The following is a 15,574-nucleotide window of genomic DNA, read 5'->3' on the forward strand; positions in this document are numbered from 1 at the left end:
TTATAATGAGCACATCTTACATTGTGCTTTCAATAAATACTACTGCATCATTCAAAAATTATTAATTGTGTCTCAAATTATTCTAGGGGGGTACAGCTTTATTGAAGGGGGAGTCATGTCCCCCGCCCCTGAGTGTGGGTGAAGATCTAATGCAAGTGGCCTGAGAAAATCTTTTTACCCCGCAATCCTTTAACGAATAAGGGTTATTGTTTTATCTTTAAAATTACACGCAGGGCTAGCTGGCAACCTGGCTGCTGGGAGCGCTTGGAGCTCATCACCCATCAAAGACTGCCGGCAAATGAGAGAAGCTAACCACCTTTCATCTGCCCACACTGCAGTGACACAGATCTTGTTGAAAATAAACAAATTTTTCCCTTTTTTCTCCTTTTTCCCTTTTATGATTAGCTTACATTTTGTTAGGCCTCAGTTAGCATAAAATTAGCTAGCTTAGCATTATCCGGATGGTTATTGGCATTTGGTTTGTAGATCTGAAGGTCCTGTACCCACCTGGCCTTCAAAGATCTAAAGTTTTTGAATCACTGACAGGTGTAAGTGCTCACGCCAAACATCAGATAATCATCAATGACCATAATTAGCAGCCAGTTGTCAAGGTCTGTAAAGCCCAGTTCAGACCAAAGATTCGCGACGAGACGAGTTGAAACAGGAAACTACTTCCAATGCTAAAATTAAAAAAATTCTAAAAACCTGCCGGTTCACACCAATGCAACTAGATGAGACTTTGTATCATCTCTTTGCAACAACTCTCTGTGTTTGTGTTCTGACTTCCAGCTTTTCAGGCTTATTTTGTGGCTGAATATAATTTGTAGCTTCTTGAAATATGACTGAGGATAGTGATAGTGAGATACTGGCTACAGCTGCATTTGTAGTAGTGATGAAATGGCGAAAAACAAACAAAACAAGCATCAGATGGACTGTATTCATAATGAATACGCCACAATAATGTAAATAACCAGCGCTAATTAATCAGGCAGTTAGAATGTAAATGTGTGAGGGGGCATAAGCACATAGAGCGAGCAGCAGCCCACCATCTGACACCAGCACACCGTGAGGACATAAACAGAGGGCTTGGCCAGGACAGAACACCTGCTGCAGCAAGTGAACATGATGACTGCGGCCATTTTGAGCACCTGGGAGAAAATTTCCTTGAGGGCTTTCTACCAGAAAGGGATCTCTTGGTTAAGATTTGGAAAAAAAGGTTGCTCTCTTGGAGAAATCCTACGAGGGTAACTTCTCTCATGTGCTCATTTTGACTTCACTACAAGCCGATTGGGCCTCCAATGATTTGACCAGCTGAGTTGTAGGTGACACCATCAGAATCAAGTTCACACCGCTGCAACTTTTCTCTGCAACGTTCTCAAACAGTTTTGTCTTGTTGTGAATCATTGGTATGAACTGGGATCAATATTCTTAACTGATTATGTTAAACATCACTCCTTTACCTCTTTAAAGAGCTTCTCTTCATATGGGAATTTGTCTTTGGTGCATACATTTACATTTCTGATGATGAATGATTGATGACAGATGACTAGACTGGTGACATTTAATGACAGCTACCATAGCTATGTACGCTATCCTATCTCTCGGGCGCTGCCCCAGAATGCCCCATGATTCCCATTGCCTGTAAGGGGAAAAATATGGAGTGAAACAAAGTTAAATGAATGCAATTTATGTAGCGGAACTTAACAAACGAGGTTGCTGATGGTATTATGCTGACCTTTATTTAACTAAAATTCTACATGCTTTTTTATTACTTGTTTCCCCAATTAGGCCTATTGTTAATGACTGATTAAAAATGTGGGATGGGAGGGATGACAAAGGAAAGTTTGAGAACCACTGCTACAAGTGAACATAGTTCAATCAAGTGTTGTTTATTAAATAGTGATGATGTGAAGGTGATGAAGGAGACTCCGCTGACACCGTCTTGCTTGTATACAGAAAAAGGTTTATTACAAGAAGTACAGCATCAAATCAAGCATCTAGATTGCCTGGAGAGGGTTCAAAGCCAATATGAACTGCTCTGAAAAACAGCCCCAAAAACCCTGCTTATATAGACTGGTGATGTTTGTGAAATGTGAGACAAAGCAAAACAGACGACAGAGAGACACCCTAGTTGGACTTCACCAAACCTTGACCTGGGCCATAAATACCTTCTTGACCCTGACCATATATACTTCTGGACCCTGGGCCCCTAACTGGTCATCTGTTCCAAAGCTTCAGAGTAGATCATCAGATACTACACAAGAAACATATTTTGACCATTTATTCTTGTCTCAAGTGCAAAATATGCCTCGATTATAGAACAGTTTTAATTCTGGCAAAGCAGGGATAGCTTCTTTAAAACTGGATCTAACGTACAGTAATAACATAATGAATTTGTGTGTCAGAGTTTGACTGTGAAATCTCCAAGCTCACGATTTGCTTCACATTGTGAGTAAATCCATTAGAATTATTTTCATTTTCACAAAAATGAGTTTATTAGTTTATTTAACATTTTCTAATAAATCCTGGTCTGGCTGGATTTCAAGAGGAAAATGAGGCGAGTAAATGTACCATTATCCCTTCATTTCTACTTACAGCCACCAAAGTTGCTGTTCAGCCAAAGTTGGCAAACAAACAAATCTTCAATGTGGGCGCAAAGAAGAAGTCATCATTCTTCTCGATAACCGTACAACTTCAATCTGCTGAGGAAAACAAGGAGATGTGGTTGATTCAGAAACAAGTAAGATGGAGCCTGTGTGTCAGGCTCAAAATATATAGTTTCTCTTTGACTTATTCTTTATGTGTCTTAGCTCTGGAGCTGATTGCCGTTAAATAAATAAAGAGTGATGCAGACCAGCACAGGCACTGGTTACATCCCTCAACAATCAGTCTTTCCTCCCATAAACCTCCATCAAAACGAAAGATATTGACGGTTGTCAGCTGATCTGATCAATGTTGGCTGGCCACCTCTTTAATTCATTAACCGCATGGCGCACGGTCTTTCAGATGCAATCTAGCCTTGAATAACAGTGAGCTGCCCTGACAGGCTTTGTCATCGATCTGTCGCAGCTCGGCGGCTCTGCCAGCAGAGATCAGACCCACGGGTAAATCGTCAGAGTTGACTCACACCACGGTGAACGAGGGCGGAGGAGGAGACGGAGCGGGAAAGCTGTGGTTTATGCTGGATGTTTGCATGGAGATACAGCGGGCAGGGAGAGAGGACACAGACAAACACACACGGACAGATGGAGACTTAGACAGAGAATTGGAAAATGAGTGGAGGAAACTGACAGATGTACAGGCGGACAAACTGTGGCAGTGGGGGGGTGAAGGAGTCAGACACAGCCCTGGGGCGTTGGTGGCTAGCAGTGATCAAAAAAAACCCCACTGAACTGCGTTATTGTTATTCAGCTGGCAGTCCTGCGGGTCCTGTGGACAACGATTTTAGCTGACTGTGCTACAAACACAGCTCCTCGCTAAGTCTTGGCCTCGGAGGTTGCGAGGGAGACCCGGCGCTGTGGGAGTTTTCTCCGCTGCTTGAGTCAGCACGAGGCGAGGTTTGTGCTGACAGCGAGGCCTCAACAGCCTGTACCTCCAGAGAGCGGGCGAATATCATTACCTCCAATCAAACCTGCAGTCTATGAATGGCAATGAGGAAAGAAAAAACAGAAGCTAACTGAAATTAGTTCCTCTGTACATTCATTACACCAAGTGCCACACTGTTGCACTGCCCGCCACATTTTGGATTCAGCACACGCAGGCCGTCTGAAGTCTGTTCATCAAAAGTTTAAAATGAAAAGCTTGGGTACGAGCTCTGCTGTTTCACTGTAAAGTTTTCTAATATTCGCCATCTCTATGTAACTTAGAGAACTGGCTACATTTTTACACTGTTTAAACACGAATCCCAACAGATGAAATCTGCAAACATGAAGTCGTTCACCACAGACAGCAAACACAGACTCTGCAGTGTATTACTGTTGCATTTGATGTGCTGCTTGTTGAGTGAGCTACAGTCAACACCAGAGAGCCTGTTTGCTGGCAGACTTTGTATTGGAAAAAGTAGATGTACTGCAGCTTTTAAAATCACAAAGTTGCTCTTATCGCATGCAACTAAATTCACATATTTCTAAGCAATTGAGGAGTCAGAAATGTTTCCTGCCTCGGGAGGGCTGCTGTCAAGATTCTTTTTTTTTTTTTTTAGGGTGTCCTGTTTGAAATACTCCCTCAGCAGCACAAAGACATCAAGCAGGTCCTTGGTCCTTTAAAATTTTAAAACAAAGTAAAGAGAAATATCAGATGCCATCTTTAAAACATTTAATGGAAATATGACACACTTCTTTTTAAGTGTTTCTTTTTTTCCCGTCTTTTGGATACAAATGTTTTTTGTGTTCAAAGGCAGTAATGCTGTCAAAGTGCTTCTCTGCCTCAGGGTTTATTTATAATTTAAAATTCTCAGACTTTTCATTTTTATTTATTTATTTATTTTTAACAAAAGAATGGGACTGGGTCTCGCCACAGCCATTTTAATGTGACTATATTTTCAAATTCACATCTTTAAATATTCATACAGGGTTTTGACTCTTAATAGGGGCATAATTTGAAGTGGATTGTGGGGAATAATCACATTTTCACCTCAGATTCTTGGGTGTATGTGGGCTTTTTAAAGCTTGATTTAAGAGGATTTCTCCCTTTTCCCTCTCTGTGCATAAAGCATTTTAAAAGCATGAGAGGAGCCCCGTGAAGTTCAATGGTTTTGACCATAGTATGGATGGAAAAGTACTCTCTCCTCTCTCTGTTTCTCTCTTTCATGCACACACAGACACACACACACTGAGCACTTGCTTTGAAGCATCTGCTGCCCAGAATATTCCTGTCAGTATGAATTTCTTATAGTTGCTGCATCTTTTACTCTTGCGCTCTTGATGTTGGATGGAAGTAGACTTCACAGGTCAGACTCTCTACATCTCTTTGACCCAAATACTCTCAGATTGCTGTCAAACACGCCGCACGTTTATGCTGAACACGGATTTGTGTAGTGAAACCATCGTCAGGGCTTTCAACTGGAAGCAACATACCTCTCATAATCTCATGTGAAGATCGTTGCATTTGCCTTGAGTGCTGCTTTTGTGTAAGAACCTTTTTAAAAAGCAAGAGAAAATAGTCAGGAGGGGAGTAATGTGTTTTCACTGCAGGATTATGAACAGGACAAGCAGAAGAGTAGACATATTGTAGTACAATGTCCCTGAAGTTCACACACAGTCCAACACATTTACTGATGGTCAATAGATTGCTGCGGCAGAGTGTAAGAGAAAGCAGAGGCAACATGACATATCCTTTTGTCTGTGAAAGCAACCCACCGTCTTCTTTGTGAGACAAGGATAACTGGCAAAGCCGTCCTCTATTGCCGTCTCCATTTCTGCGGCAGCATCCTTGGAAGAATAGACTCCCCTTTTTTTTTACCTTCGGTTTCACTCCCAGCTGGAAGCCCCTGAGGTGCATCTACATCATGCATTTTGCCTTTTGTTCTTCACTGATGAAAGTTTTTCATTGTAACACCAATACACTTTTCAATTATACATACTGTGGTATTTTTTTTTTTATCTCAAATGGGACTTAACAAATATTTTTCAGATGCAAAAGAAAGACAAAACTACAAAATACTTTTTAGTTGATGGTGAGCGTGACTGGGCCTTAAAGGAATAGAAGCCATCATACAACTGCAGTATGATCCAGTGCTCAGGGTTAACCAAACATGCATTTCCACTAAAATTCTAAATATTAAAGTTTGGCTTTAAAGAGAGCATAGATAAGTTTCATTTTTAGTTTAGTTTCAAATGGTAAGGTTTTAGCAATAATACATGTGTTTGGGCAGTACTGAGCATTCGCCTGGATAAATGAGACTTGGATTATACTGCATGAGTTGTGTGAGAGCTTGTAAACAGATGTTTTGATATAGTTTCGCTGTTGTTAAATGTGGTCCCCAGTTAATCAGTAAATCTATATGTTTTGCATTTTCTGTGAAAGGATGCGAGAAAAAAGTTTTCTTTACATATTCAAGGTAACACAGCATGACTGACTGGCATGACGGCATGGTCGTCTTGTTTGTTAAGTATTTGAAGGAATAGACATTTTTGGGAGACACGAGTTAGATGCGAAGGTCGATACCACTTTTATATTTGTCAGTCAAATATGAAACTGTAGCCAGCAGTCAGTTAGCTGAGCTTAGCACAAAAACTAGTGTAAAGGTGTATGGGATAAAAATGGTAAAATATAGTCCTGGAAAGAACTTCCCATAAAACCAGAAATGGTTTTACGCTTCGGTTTTTGTATTAGTAAAAATCAAAGAGATATACAGTATAGCATTGATTAGTGAGCTTGAGAGGTGCTGGTAGGTTGATTTTGTTACCTTCAGACAGAGTCAGGCTAGCTGTTGTCTTCTGTTTACATCTTTATGCTAAACTATGCTGACTGTAATTTCCCATTTAATGGACATGAGATTGATATTGATCTTCATCTAACTCTTAACGAGAAAGCACATGAGTAATTGTCACAGTGTCAAGATATTCCTTTTTATATAAAGCCATAGCCAGCAGCTAGTTAGTGTATCTAAGTAAAGACTGAAAACACAGGGAAGGTGAAAAAATCCACCAACCTACACCTGTAAAGGCCCTGACACACCATGCCTACAGTTGGACGTCGATCAACACTGGGCTGTCTGTCGCCCTAGTCTTTGTGGTGTGTCCCTTGTCGGCTTTATATCGGCCAATTCAGGATGCTGTATCGGGATCAGAGACAGCAGAGTCTGTCGATGAATGAAATTACTCTGATTGGCAGTTCAGCTAAGTGCACGGAAAGAGAAACAGAAGTGAGGAAAGTAAACAAAGAGCTAAAGTCAAGAGGGAGTGAGACCAAAACAAACTTGTTCCATAACATATGCGATGCAACAGTCGACTTTCATCGTCACTAGTTCTTGAAGTCAGTTTGGTATATGGGCTTCAAGGTCACTGGAAACAACGTATCCTCACAGAACAGTTTGTATGATATCCTACAAAAATGCGTCCCCACAAATGACATTATGTCCTTAATGTAAAGTTAGGTAATGACTGAGGATAGGATGAATTACAGAGAATAGCTTTAGGCAAGTGAAGTTACTGTGGTTAGGTTTAGGAAAAGAAATTTGGTGAGGAGGTACCTTAAAATGACTCAAACACTCGCCTCCTGGGGTAAGTCCCAGGGGAAAGTCTGGTTTTACGACCCACCCACCATCCAACCTGCCTCCTTACAAGGCCACATGGGACCACTTTCTTGTTTGCGCCTGTCAGTGCATTGGTCATGTGATAGTAGCCTTCCAAACACATAGGATATGCATGAATTACTGACAAATGATTACGTGGGATGAGTACAAATTTGGGTGCATTACTTTTCAAAGGAAAATGTACAAACAGTTTATGAGAACAGTGTATTGAGATACTGTTGGACAGAGCCAGGCTACTGTAGCTGTTACTTCCTGGTACCTGTCTTTTTGCTATGCTAAGCTAACAGGCTGCTGGCTGTAGCCGTATATTGAACCAATAGATATCAAAGTGCTATCACTCTTCTGATCTAACTTTCAGCAAGAGAGCGAATAATCGCACTTCAGTGTCAAACTGTTCCTTTAATAATCCACTGGGAACACAGAAGACGACATAAAAACTCTCCATTACTCTCTGCTACAGAGAAACACCTTGACAGCTCTCCTAATGTACTCTGTGCTGCCAGTTGTACACTTTCTTTTCACTCCCACACTCATTTTTATCTTTTTCTTGGTTGCTTATTTACTTTTTAAAAAATCAATGCACTGCTGCTTCTTTGGGGTATACAGCGATGTGAGAAACCCTGGAAAATTGCAGAACTGATCATTATCACGGTAGCTGGGCTTTTTATCTTGGAGTTTATGTGCTTTTAATTTGGTCTGTCTCTGAAGCAAACGGAGCTGACCAGTCTGCAGCTCGGAGGCAGACGTAATGAAACAGATGCTTGGCAGATGTCAAGGTTAAAATGTGCTTGGAGGAATTCACTTTCTGTTTAACAGGCTTGTTGAGAACATGCCTTTCAGCTGTAGCCTATGGAAGTGGAAAATTGGTTTGTAGGCAGGGTGGTTGTGTGTTCTCGGGTAGATTTTAGAAATAAAGTCACACCTGACATGGCCTATGACACTCTATGTACCTGTTTGCATTCAAATCTTTCCATTTTACTTTTAGGTTTTGAGCTCGGGTTAAAAAAGACAAACCTTGGTCTCAAGAGAACGGTATAGTACATGGAGTCATGAATTGAGATGACACTTGCTGCTCTCTCACGCTTTAGATTGAAGGCTGCTGCCAGCTAAGAAGATGATCATTTTCAAGATTCAGCTTAAGATGGAGCCCTGCTGCCTTTTGAGACATAAAAAAAGAGGAACTCTCGTCTTTTCAGGGGCAACATGTGGGAGAGAAGCACCACCAGGGAATGAAGAAAAGGTAGATGTCTTGTCTGTAGCTGTCAGTGCAGTACGAGAAAACCATGTGGGCTTATTTCAGGGAAGTTTTATTCTTCCTGCTCCTGTGTTTCACAACATTTGACACTCAAAAAACATATTTTTGCCACTTTTATTAAAGAAAAAGGTCCAATAAAAGGGGCCCAAGATATATATTCAGTGTCGTCATGGAAACAGTTTTGTGTGTTTGGTGTAAACTATCTCTTTGGGAGGATTCTGTGAGTGACGTTTTGAGATTTATGGTACCATAGAGACAGAGGGGAGGCTTCAGCTACTTTTTCATCTTTGACAGTAACAACTCCTCAGCAGAACAGCCCTCCCATTAGCGCAAGGACTACCATTACCTCCTAGCTATCCTTGCATGCACAAACTGGTCTTCAGAGCTCATGAGGAGGAAGGCGAGCTCTGTAGCTTTGCATTTCTCCTTTACGTTCCCATCTCATGTTTTTATGTAGGTTGGTTTGTGGGAGGGTTTATTTATTTTTTCTTTTGTTGTTGTGTTGGTTGACATTGAACAACCCACTTTCTGAAAATTAACAAGGCTGTGTCTTTTGTTATGGAGAAGCAGGAATGTGCATGGTGCTGCGAAATTACCCACCTGATGCTTGCAAGACCCCCCTCTCACACACAGACACACACACATACACACACAGGGAATTGCTTTGCTCTTTCACTACTTGATAATCAGCTGCAGCAACAATCAGAATAGGAAACGAGCAGCAGCCATTGAAACATGTGCCTCCTGAGTGCACAATGCATGCAATAAATATGCCCGCAAATCACTCGCCATTCTTATCCTCAGCCAACCCTGCTCTGCTACTAGTTGTAACTGATGATTTATTAATATGTTCTCACTAATACCCCCCAATCATGCCCTGTACCGTGCGGCCCGCAGGGAGAAAGATTCAGTCACACTCTGTCTACCTCTCACACTCTGCACTGCTGCAGGTCACCGTCGGGTCAGTCCAACAGAACCTGTTCAATAATTCAAGCACTGGACCCGAGGGCTGGGACCCACATGTCACACATAATGAGGAAGCACATGACACTAAACTCCAGTTGGGCACTCACAGCTCATCATCAGCTGCCGACGGGTAATGAACCTAAATGACCTGACATGAGCAGAGAGAGATAAATTAAGTGCTGTGAAACTGAAGAGCATGCACAGCAGGAGCTGCATTCAGGTTTATGATGGCACCTTTATCCTTATTTAACGTTTATATAATGCTCCACCATTTAAAGGCAAAGCCAGTTTATTGGCTTTCTAACTGAGGGTTACATGGTAAGACCGATACCACTGTCGGGTTTGTATAGCGAATATGAAGCTACAGAAGCGGGCGGTTAACTTAGCTTAGCATAAAGACTAGAAACAGAGGGAAACAGCTTCATTAGCTCTGCCCACAGGTAACCAAATCTGCAAACCAGCACCTTTAACGCTCACTAATGAACTTGTAATATGTGGGAAATATTTACTCATTTTCAGCTCACCTGAATGTATCAATAAATTTCACAATCAATGAATCAATATGTGTATATATTGTTAACCTAGATACAAGCTAAATAATACTTGTGTATGTTTTGCTATCTCTACTCATATGATGTCATGATGTTCAGAGGATGAGAATATAATGGTCTCAGAAACAGGCTGGGATATGAGATGATGATATAAGATCATTCAAACGTGAAATGTTAAAGCTTTATGTTAAATATACCTCGAGTTGGATGCAATTACAATGTGCTGTGACAGCTTTGCAATCTTTTTTGCCTCCACCCACATAATTAACAGTATGTTACGTTAGCCTGACAGCAGTGCATCCATGTACAGAGCTGACATATAAAGGACAGTTATACTTGAGCACATTTACTTACCCTGCCATGAAAAAAAGAAAACGACAGCAGTTGTTTCAGTCGTTGACTCAACTGCAGACAGAATAGTTAGTCCACAACATTCTTGACTCAGTGACACGCAAACAGTGTGGGTGTGAAGAGGTTTATCCACTAATATCTGGTTTGTTTATTCTTTACTAAAAACTGAAGTGTATATACAACAATTTACAGGGGCTTATCTGCTGTACTATTTCTGGGCTGGGACCAGTGACTTTATGGAGTATCCACTGGTTGCCTGGCGCTGGTCTCAGGAAGGAAACAGTCTGGTACGTAGCCCTATTAAAATGTCAAATTTTTGTTAATGCACTTTGGTAAATAAATGAGGTCTAACAGTTTAACTGATAGGTGGATTTTGTTGTGTTTGGACAGAGACAGGCTAGCTGTTTCCCCCTGTTTCCAGTCTTTATGCTAAGCTAAGCTAAGCTAAGCTAAGCTAACACTCTGCTTCCATAGTTTTATATTTAAAGAAGCATTTCACTGCTGGAAAGATGTATGATGAGAAAGATGCAGGTACTTTTGAAACTGGTGCTGTATGACCAGAGAAAATGGAGAAAAAGTGCTGTGGGATTCCCTTTTGCTAAACAGGTAGAAAACCTAGAACTACCACAATGCTCTGCACCACACAGGACCAATAAACGCTCATGCTCGTGGATGACATAATGCAAGCGTGGTCATTTTCACACAGGAAACAATATGGCTGCTGACTGGTTACAAATTATTTTGAATTACAGTTTATTGCTAAGCTAAAATATGATTCTGAAAACAGTTTAGTTGAGAAATAGACATCGCAGTAACAGAATCTTGATTCATAACTGGTACTGCTTAGTTTCACAGTTTGATCACTTTATTTTAAACCTTTGTTATGACAATACACGAAGCAGTTTGGCACCCATCTCTTGTTCACAAATTCTCATATTACAACCAAACAGTGCACTAAAATGTGTTTCTGGAGACATTTCAGGTGAGAAATAGACAATACAGGAACAGAATCTCGGTTTATATTTGATCAGCACTGCCTAGTTTTACTGTTTGATCTGAGTTAGGTCTGAGTTTGAGAGAGACAGGGGCAGCTCTCTCTTTCAATCCAATTTTGTACTTTTTCTGACCATGGTCGTTGGTTTACAAAAATGCAGAAGTACAATCTTGAGATCAAGCAACAGCCCTAAAAGCCAAATTTTGCCGGATGAAGTGTCCTCTCTGCTGGGAGATGAGATGGGAGATCTGGGTGCTGGTAAGACGGAGGGAGGTACACCCCTGTTTATTTACACGGACTACCCACACAGTTATGGTACAAAGCTGGTTGAAAATCAGCAAAATTTCCCCCTTAATTAAATAAGCATATTTCCCAAAATGTCAAACTATTCCTTGAATGCACCTGCTGTTGTTGCATCTACAGAAATCATTTTAAGTGTGTGAGTAATATGTCAAGCACCCTTGAATTACTGCGGAGGAAATTCACTATACACATGAAGTCAGAACTTTTACTGGCAATGATTACTACCACAAGTGAGCAGAAGGACGTGCTGAAAGTTTTTGACAACTTGTGAGCATTTTAAATCCCCTCAGGAAGCTTAATAATCACCCCTTGAGCTTAAACTAAGAGAGGAGGGAAATGAGCAAGAGCATCAAACTTCTCCATCAGCTGAATTAATCAGGAGTCTGAGAGCACTCTTCACAGAGCAGGCTAGCATTGCGTCTAATGACTCCAAGTCGAAGCACAGGGTGTCCCTAATTGAACTTTAAACACTTGAGAAGACAAGGAGCGAGGGGACAGAAATAACACTGTGTACCCATTATCCTTTACATAGCAGAGTGGAGGTTCAGGCTGCATTCTTGGTGGGATAAAAAGATACGAGCTCCCTCTGGGGTTAAAGGTGCAAACGCAGATTTCCACTGGAGCGAGAGTCACGACAGCTCCTCTGGGTCTGCAGATCACGTCTGTTTTTAGAGCAAATGCAGTGTTTTGTGTCTATTCTTACTGAATGGGCATTTTCAGTACTCATCGTACAGGAAGACCTTGCTTTGTGCAATAGGCACGTATTCCCAAATGTGCTATAATACATCATGGAGTTTGCATAGCAGGCAAGTCAGTAGTTTCACATTTGCAATTCATAGCAGCTCCCCCCACACGCCTGCTCACTCCCTGGAGTAATAGACTCCTGTCATTGATGAGTCCCTGGGGTGAACAGAGTGAATCCTTTCTCACGTCTGCATCGATCGGCCCGAGAGTCCTACCTGATTTACATTGACAAGAGCACTGGGGTCCAAATGAAAGTAAGCATGTTTTCCAAATTGGAAACACAAGGGACACGTCGCTCCACAAACAGACAGCTGGGAAGGTAAACGTTGACATTTGGATTGAATGCTGTGGAAGACGGCTGACTTGGCTTCTTTTCCGTCTCTTTCCTTGGTCACTGTAAACAAAGTGTGTTCTTTTGCTTCAAGGATAATTTAAGGTGCGCTTTATTTTGATAACGGAAAGGCCAATGCCATAATGAGGAGACTCGTTTATCAGCATGTGGACTGTTTTTCTGGTTTAAATTTGCCTTTGAATGCATGACTGTGATAATTATTCTGCTCTTTTAAACAAATGTTTTTCTGTATCATAGAATATGAAGCTGCAGTGTTGTGAACACAGCTCACTTGTATTGTAAAGTCATTAAGGGGAAACTGGAACTGAAAATATTGTTTCAGGTCTCTTTGGTGCAAACCAACACTGATTAATATAAGTCCAATATTCACTTTCTTTTAGCTCTGTTTTTCATCTTCACCACAGACTTTGTAAAAATAACGGACGTAGCCAGTTTGACTTCATCCACTGGTTTGTATACTCCTCATTTGAGGCCTCGAGTTTGGCATTTTGGTCATCGCCATCCTGGGCTTGTGGGGCCAAAAGTACCTATATTTGGACAGGACGATAGAGCTATGGAGGAGAAAGAGTTGGATCAGACTCATAAACTGAGGTGACACCTAGCCTAAAAGTTAAACGGGTGAGTTGTTCAAAATTCATCCACTGTACAGTTGTCATGAATGTTGAAACTAGCTATAGAAAACAAAACTGTTTTTGTACCAGGCTGTAAACATGATTATTTCTGATGTAAAGTTGGGTATTTTTAACATGGGGGGTCTATGGAGATTGACTCACTCTTGGAGCCAGCCTCAAGTGGCCATTAGAGGAACTGCAGCTCTTAGCTCTTCTGCATTGGCTCCATTTTTCAGCCACGGAGGTTGACGCTTGGTACTTTTTAAGGGAAATATCTGTCTCTTCAGCTGCTAAATGCTGCACTGTGTTCATCAGCTAGTTGCTAACTTTGTCCGTCAAGCCATATGATGCTGAGAAGGTTGTGTATTTAGAGCTTTTTTCCTTCTTTTTTTTGCTGAAAACAGCTGCCTGCTGCATCTGGGAAAAGGTTGATAAAATGCTGAGTGAACTAAAACAGTAAAGTTGCAGGCTGGAAAGCTAAGATAATTAGCTGAAAAATGTTAAAGCCTTGTCTACATATATATGAGCATTTTGAAAGAGGATTTTTTTCCCCCTCCATGAAAAAATAAAACAAAAAACATCTATCCACACAATCTTTCTTCCACCCACACTAGAACACAAAAACAGTTCCAGATGCCGAGCCTGAAGGTGGTGATAAATGCTATGTCAACTATACGTCAAATACCAGAGAAGAATCATCCCAAACCGTCATTTCTGGCAGACTTTAAATTGTGGAAGCTGAGGTGGACCAAATAACAGTGGGTGCAACAGACACCGCCATTCATCTATGAAGTGGTTCAGCAGTCGTGCTGTAGGCATTAGACACAGTGTAACAAAACTGAAACAAACCAGTACTCCACCATTGCTGTTGTTGTTTCCGGCAGAAGCTCATTATAGAAAGCAGCAATGGGTATGGGTGAATGGAGGAGAAGACATTACTGTTTGCCAAACATTGTTTTAGGCCCCGATCACACAGAAAGCGTTTTTTTTTTTTTAAATTAAATGCCACTAGTTAAAAAAATGCTTGCTGCTATTGTTGCCAGGCAACCACCCCATTACGTCCTTACACTAACCTTCCTGTATAATCAATCTACCTTTTTTCACATAATTATTAGCTAGTTACTAAAATGTTCAGGCAGAGGGTACTTGCTGTAGCTCTGGTTGAGGGTGAGAGGCTGTCAGCAAATAGTTTGTTAGGCACAGGGAGACAGAGATCTGTGTGGGTACATGAGAACCTAAAAAAGAGGGTGGATCACGGAGAGTACCACCAGTTGGTCCAGGAGCTTCTCCTCAATTGTGGCCATTTCAAGGCATATTTTAGGATGACTCAGGGGCAGTTCGATAACCTGCTGTCTATCGTCGGGCCATTTAGCTCTGGTTATCCAGCAACCGCTACCACCAGTTTCTCCTCCACTGTTTACCAACTGTAAACTTGTTGTCATGACCACCACAGAGGGCCCGCCTCTCAAATCATTGCATTGGACAATGGGAAAAAAGATGCTGAAAACAAGATGATGTGGATGCTTTTCCGTTCTGAGTTGTGTTGTTGTCAGAAGTTTTTTCAACTCGAGTTTCGAGCGCTTCAGCAAAAACACCAGGTGTCTAGGGTGCAGAAACAACAGGCATGTAGCATCCCAAAACCGCGAGCAAAAAGCTTCATTCTCATTAAAAAACAACTACAAAAAGGCGCCTCCAGCTGCTGAATGCTTTCTGTGATCAGGGCCTAACATATCCCCAAGCATACAAAGTTTGTTTGAAAAATCTGCGTTTTCAAAAATCTCAGTTACATTGACTGATATGGCATGATGCCAAAATGTAGAGGAAAATCTCAGTTTTCAAAAACATCTGTGCACATGTAGAGAGGACCTAAAACACTGTAGATATATGCTGTAGAGTTAGATGATAATTCTCTGTGGGTTTATCACAGTTTTCACCACAGTATTATTTCAAGTTACATGAAGTGATTTCATTCATTGTGAATATAAAATGATCAGTGCAGCTATAAAAATCTTAGATGTATACAGTATTTTAATCTCAACAGAAGTTAAAGCTCCACTTTTGTTTGTCCTCTTTGTTCACAATAATAACATCATGAGGTGAATCACTGCGTTTGCCAGGTTAACTCACAGTATGATACGAAGACCAACAACATATGGGTGGCCATATTGGGAAGCCAAATGAACAGATGGACT

Source organism: Epinephelus moara, chromosome 21 (genome assembly GCF_006386435.1).
Source record: "Epinephelus moara isolate mb chromosome 21, YSFRI_EMoa_1.0, whole genome shotgun sequence".
Classification (NCBI taxonomy): domain Eukaryota; kingdom Metazoa; phylum Chordata; class Actinopteri; order Perciformes; family Serranidae; genus Epinephelus; species Epinephelus moara.